This window comes from Quercus suber, unplaced genomic scaffold (assembly GCF_002906115.3).
Source record: "Quercus suber isolate HL8 unplaced genomic scaffold, Cork oak 2.0 scaffold_829, whole genome shotgun sequence".
NCBI lineage: Eukaryota > Viridiplantae > Streptophyta > Magnoliopsida > Fagales > Fagaceae > Quercus > Quercus suber.
Genome location: NW_027070259.1, coordinates 116,076 through 122,559, shown reverse-complemented (window position 1 = coordinate 122,559; position 6,484 = coordinate 116,076). Strand labels below are relative to the sequence as shown.

Here is a 6,484-nt window from a genome sequence, read left to right as displayed (position 1 = left end):
ACCAGATTGCTTCAATCCTTGCAGCAAAACCTTGTACCCCTTATGACAAAACTCCATAGTTAAAAACTGAAAATTCCATTGAATATCACCAAGTGTTGTAAGCCACTGAGTTCTCAATACAACATCACACCCACCAAGTGGTAGAACATGAAATTGAATGGAAAATTCCTCCCCTTCAATGCATACTGGTGCTTGATCACAAAACCCTTGAGTCTTCACCATTGCACCATTTTCTACCTTAACTTCCAAAGTTTGAGATTGGTCAACCAGCAAATGCAAACTAGGAACCAATGATGCATCAATAAATTTGTGTGTGCTACCTGTGTCCAACAAAACTACCAAACTAACTCCATTGATTTTATCCTTAATCCTCATAGTACCAAGTGTGGGAGTACCAATTAGAGCATATAAAGTTATCTCAACCTTCTCAAAATTAGTACTAGTATTCTACCCTTCATTGATTAGACTTCCAACTTCTTCCTCTAATTCAGTGATCTTAGCCCCAGACTGTGAATCAAGCACCAATTCAATACCTTCAAGAAGGAATATTTTGGCACTTTTACACTTATGGCCGGGGCCCTATTTGTCATCACAGTTATAGCATAAACCCTTTTTCTTACTCTCTTCCATTTGGGCAGGGGAAATTCTTTTAATTGGAATTCTTGACTTAGCTTCTACAAAGGTATTGACTTTAGGAAGACCCAAGATAGATGGCTTTCCTATTTCTTGCTGAATCTTAGAGCTCCTTTTGCAACTTATCAAGTCCTCCTCTTGAGTTTTAGCCAATCCAAAAGCTGCATTCAATGACAGTGAAGTCAGCATCCTCACTGGCAGGCATATCTCATCCTTCAAGCCACTTAGGAAATAGCTCAGCTTATGCATTGGAGACAAGCCCTTGATTCTATTTGACAAAGCCTTAAAATCTACCTTGTAAACTGCTACTGTTGAAGTTTACCTTAACTTAGTAAGGGCCTCCATAGGATCATCATAGGGTGTTGAACCAAACCTAATATGTAAGGCCTATTCCATACCCTCCCAATTAGAGAACACACCAGTCTCCTCTGTATCTTGAAACCAAACTAAAGCTTCTTAATCCATGTGGAATAAGGCCACCATGAGTCTCTCCCCAGCTGGAGTTTGGTAATACCCAAAATATTGGTTGGCCTTGTACACCCAGCTAGCAAGATACTCACCTGAAAAGCGTGGGAAATCAAGCTTGACAGGCTTCACAAAGGACACTGCCGAAGAATTTTGGATTGGAGATAGGGTTCATGTGATGATTGTGGCCTAGTTTCATCAGAACCCAACTTCTAAAGGATTGCAATAAGATGTTGATTCATCTCATTCATAGTTCTGGTATGAATCTCTTGAATCTTTTGGATTTCTTGAATGTTCTTATTGTGATGGTTTGAAGTAACTCGAAGGGAGGCATTGGCTTCGTTAGTGCCTGCCATGGCAGCAGTTGATAGTGTCTCAGCCATCAGGTCATAGAACCACAGCTCTGATACCAGTTGTAAAGAACAAAAGAAAAAAAGAAAGATTGTAGCTAGTTTCGAGGTTAGTTAGGCCTCCTAAGAATAGGGAAAGAATTGAAGGGAAGAATGGGAACACGGAAAGAAGTATTGTGACATAAACTCTTTGATTGATTTCTTTGTACATATTGTTGTTACTCTTATATCCCTCCCTTAATTCTACCCTTTGTAACTAACTGCTCACAGCTGTCACCAGCTGTTACTAACCAACCTAACTAACTCCTATCACCTATCAATGTAACTAACTCCAACATAATCCTATGGCAGCAACTATCACACTTGGCAATCACTATTAGAGTACACAAGGTAATTATAGAGAATACATATACAGTGACCATAGTAATCTAACAAATTCAAGTCTGGTACAGGTTTGAAAATTTTTTTCTTTCTTATTTATAAGAAAGCTAAAAATTTATAAGAACAAACTCATTCATAACAAACTCATTCATAGAAGCTTGAAACACTTGTTTGCAACCAAACTCAATTATTGTTGGCAAAGAGAAAACTATACAACTACAATTTTCTAATATACAAAACAAACAACGGAATCTATATATTATTTAAAATTAAAATGTAGTATTTATTGTTGTTACGCTCTTATTGAGCCACATCAGTGTAGCATTAGGTGAAATATTTCGATCATAATCAAAGTGATAGTAATGGCCACATTTGTAAAAGAGAAATTTTATGCCTACCAAATGATATTTTATCCAATTTCATTTTACTAACGAGGTAAGATGGATCTTGACCCAATAATATGATAACAACAATTGAAGAGTAAACAGTTAATTTCACATTTTACCTACCTACTTTTTTAAATACACTTTCCAACATATTCTCTATCCCATTTAAATATTATTTCTTCATTCTTTTTTTACTATATTTTTTTCAATCTTCCTTCATTCACTATAATTTTCAAATTCTCAAATACTATATATTTTAAATCTCCCAACAGTAATATTTTAAATTTTCCAATGATGTTTTTTTAACAAATTTTGTTGAGCACTTGTAGCAATGATATAATGAGTCATAGAATCGTCTAATTTTAATAAGAATTGTTTCGTTCTAAAAATTTTTACAATATTTTCACAACAAGTCATATGTGATAAGTTGTAATTGATTTTAATTTGAACACACAACTTAATTATTTCTTTCTCACTAGTATTAGCTAGTAACAAGCCACTACTTAAGATTTATTGTGAAGTATTGTGAAAATATTGCGGAAACATTTCTCAATTTTAATTTCTTATTCTTTATTTTATCTTCCCTTATCTCTTTATTTTATTTTTCATCCATACATTTCTTTATTTTTTCCCCTTTTTTTCTCCTCCACACATGTAATTCTTTCCATTCTCTCTATCTTCACTTTTCTTTTAGCTTTTCTTCTCTACCACTCCAAAATATACCAGATTCTCTCTCTCTCTCTCTCTCTCTCTCTCAAAGATTGCTGGCGGATGAAAAAGATTAGGAAGATAACATTCTAAATCAGCGTTCACGCATGCCTATCCTCCACTTGTCCTCCTCCCCACTGTTGCTCAAATGGGTCAGGATTTTTTTCCCTTTTTTTTTTTTTTTGGTGGTTGAATTTTTTATTAGAATTAATCCTTTTGCTCATGAACAGTAGGTCATCAGACTAAGAGAGTGACTGTTCAATAGCAAACTTTTTTTGCTAATGAATAGTAACTTAGAAAGACTTTTAGAGCATCATTTTGTTGCTTTACTCTCCAAATTTTGGGTTTAGAGAGTCTGTTGGAGATGCTCTAAGATGTTAAATTGACAATCCAAATTTGTTTTCAGCTTGCTTGCCACGTATCTTGTAAGAACCACCTCGTTACTAATTTGGGCTATATATATTTTACCACAAAACCATTAATTGTCACTCACCGGAGGCATCAACCATGCTCTTCTCCTGCTCATTCTTCACAAATTCTATGGCTAGCATATTCAACATTTTCATGTTCATATTCTTTCTAGTATGGATATCAAGAAGAGTTCAAAGAACTTCTAGTTAAATAAAGTTCTACCTGAAGCTAGTGGCGTATGGCCTTTGATTGGCCACCTCCACCAGTTTGGAGGGTCACAATCGGCTCATATAGCCTTGGGTAACATGGCTGAAAAGTATGGACCAATCTTCACAATTTGGTTAGGTGTGCATCGAACAATAGTAGTAAGCAATTGGGAGATAGCCAAAGAGTTTTTTACTACCAATGACAAAGCCTTTGCCAACTGTCCGAAAGGTCTAGCTCTGGAAGTCTTGGGTTACAACTATGCCATGATTGGGTTCAGCCCTTATGGTCCCTTCTGGCGCCAAGTGAGAAAAATGGCCACACTAGAGGTCCTCTCAAACCACCGCCCTGAAACACTCAAACACATTCGAGAGGCTGAGGTAAATGATTCTGTTAAGTTCTAAAGGTTTAGGAATTTATGTATTTAGAACTCTAATTTGTAATATTGGCAAACCATGATCAAAACAATATGTTTAGTCTTGTTAAAGTGTGCTCAAAATTGATTAATTATTGTAAAGTTGGAATCGAGAGACTATAGATGCATTAGGGCATTTTGGTCTGGCTAGATCGATCGAAGAATAGATTCGATCGATCGAAAGTCGACCAGATTGCATTTTCAGCAGTTTTTCCAACTCAGCCCTAACTCATTAAAACGTTTAGGGTTTTATGTTTTTGCCCTAGGTATATAAGGAAAAACCCTAGCCACGTTTTTAGAGTTGCTCCAGTTGTATTGTTGCTCATACGTTGCTGTTTTGTGTAAATCTCTTGTGAGATCTAGAGGAGCTTTCCTTTACACAAAGCTTAGGGTTTTCAAGATTGAGATTACTTCAACATCTTAATGATTAACTTGGTTGCTACTATTGAAGTTTAAAGAATATCAAGCGTGGGTGCTTGTAGCTGATTGAAGAGTTCAAGAAAGAAGGAGTCCGTGGATTCGGAGCTTGCATGGGGTCGTGTCAGTAAGTTCTACTGGTAGGTAGCATTAGGAAGTCGAGCGGGGAGCTTGTAAGTCCTTTTGTATGAACTTCGATTCTTTCATAGTGAATTCTGGTTTGCCTTGAGGATCGTTGGGTAAAATCCTTCCCAGGTTTTTTACTGGTTTGGTTTTCCTGAGTGATCATATCTTGTGTTATTTATTATTCCGCTGCTATATTTTCTTGATATGATTGTTTGATTGTTTTAACCTATGATTGCTTAATTTGACTAAGTAACAACTTGGCTAATTAACTAGGCTACTCAATCTGGTTGTGTGTTAAGAGGTCTAAATTTCCATCAAGTGGTATCAGAGCGGGTAACTCTTTTGTTTGAGATTTTTTGATCTCTGAGCTGATCCTTGACCCCTGTTGTCATGGAGCATGGACACTCTCTTGTTGTTCCTCCTCACTTTGATGGGAATAACTATGCTTGTTGGAAAGTAAGGATGAAAGCATTCCTGAAATCCATTGATGAGAGAGTTTGGAATTCCATTGAGTACGGATGGGAAAAGCCCACTACTCCTGTGAGTGAGTGGCAAACTTCTGAAAAAGAAGCAGCTGGCTTCAATAGCAAAGCTATGAATACCATCTTCAATGCTGTTTCTATGGAGAAATTTAAAAGGATCTCTAATGTTGAGATTGCTCATACTGCTTGGAAAATCCTCCAAACTGTGCATGAAGGCACAAAGGTAGTTAAGATAAACAAACTGTAGCAATTAACTTCTAGGTTTGAGAGCATTAGGATGTCTGATAATGAATCATTTGATGAATTTTATGCCAAACTGAATGATATTGTTAATTCTGCATTTAATTTGGGTGAAATCTATAATCAACCTAAAATTATTAGGAAAATACTTAGATCTTTAACTGAATACTTTGGACCCAAAGTGACTGCCATTACTGAGAGCAAGGATGTTGACTCCATCCCTGTTGATGAGCTTGTAGGATCTCTTCAGTCCTATGAGTCTGACTTACCCAAAACAAACAAATCCAAATCAATGGCTCTTAAGTCTGTTGATGATGTTAAGGTTGGTGGATTTGATGATGAGCTCTCTGCTACAGAGATAGCTTACCTTGCCAAGAATTTTAGAAACTTTATGAGAAATACAAATAGAAGGGCAAGAGGTACAAACATTGCTAAACCTAGAAACTTTAGGAAAAATGATCCCACTAAGGTTAATAACTTTGAAAAACCTAGAGAAAAAGTAGGTCAATCTTCAAACAATTCTTTGGGTGCTCAGTGTTTTGGTTGTCAAGATTATGGTCATGTTAAATCTGAATGTCCTACATTCTTGAGAAATAAGGGTAAAGCTATGGCTGTAACCCTTAGTGATAATGAGGTTTCTGATGATGAGTCTGAATGTGACGAGGATGGAAACTTCATTGCTTTCACTGCTACTGTAGTAGTCAATGAAAGCATATCTGTTAAGGAGAACCCTTCTGATGGGAACTCTTTGAGGATGTAGATCTTCAAGAGGCCTATAATAAACTTTGCAAAGTTGCTACAAAGGATGCTATAAATGTTGAACTTGGTTTGAAGAAAATTGATTCTCTTGAGCTTGAAAGAAAAACTTGCTTGTTAAATTATTTGATGCTAATGATCTTTTGAACCATGTGAAATCTGAGAACATGCTTTTACTTGATAAAGTTAAAACTTTAGAACATGATTTATCTGTTGCTAGAACTGCTAGTTCTAAACTTGATCACATGTTGAATGTTCAAAAGTATCCTTCTGATAAATCTGGGATAGGATATGTTGAAAGCATCTTTGTGTCTACTCCACATTCCACGAACTTTGTTCCTTTATCTTCTTCTGAACCTTCTGTGAGTGAGGTTGTGAGTGAAACTGTCAAACCACCTGTGAGTGAGGTAGTCAAACCTGTAGAAGTTTCACCTCCTAAGAAGATTAGGGTTGATCTGAGAGAAACTAAACCTACCCTTTCTAAGGACAAGATGCATGGTAAACCTGTTT

At 36.3% G+C, this 6,484-nt stretch overlaps 1 pseudogene; it reads left to right on the top strand.

Moving 5' to 3' along the window:
* The first annotated feature begins 3,463 nt into the window (after positions 1-3,463).
* The window catches only part of LOC111998670 (cytochrome P450 CYP82D47-like), an 8,829-nt pseudogene continuing 5,808 nt past the window's right edge, over positions 3,464-6,484 (top strand).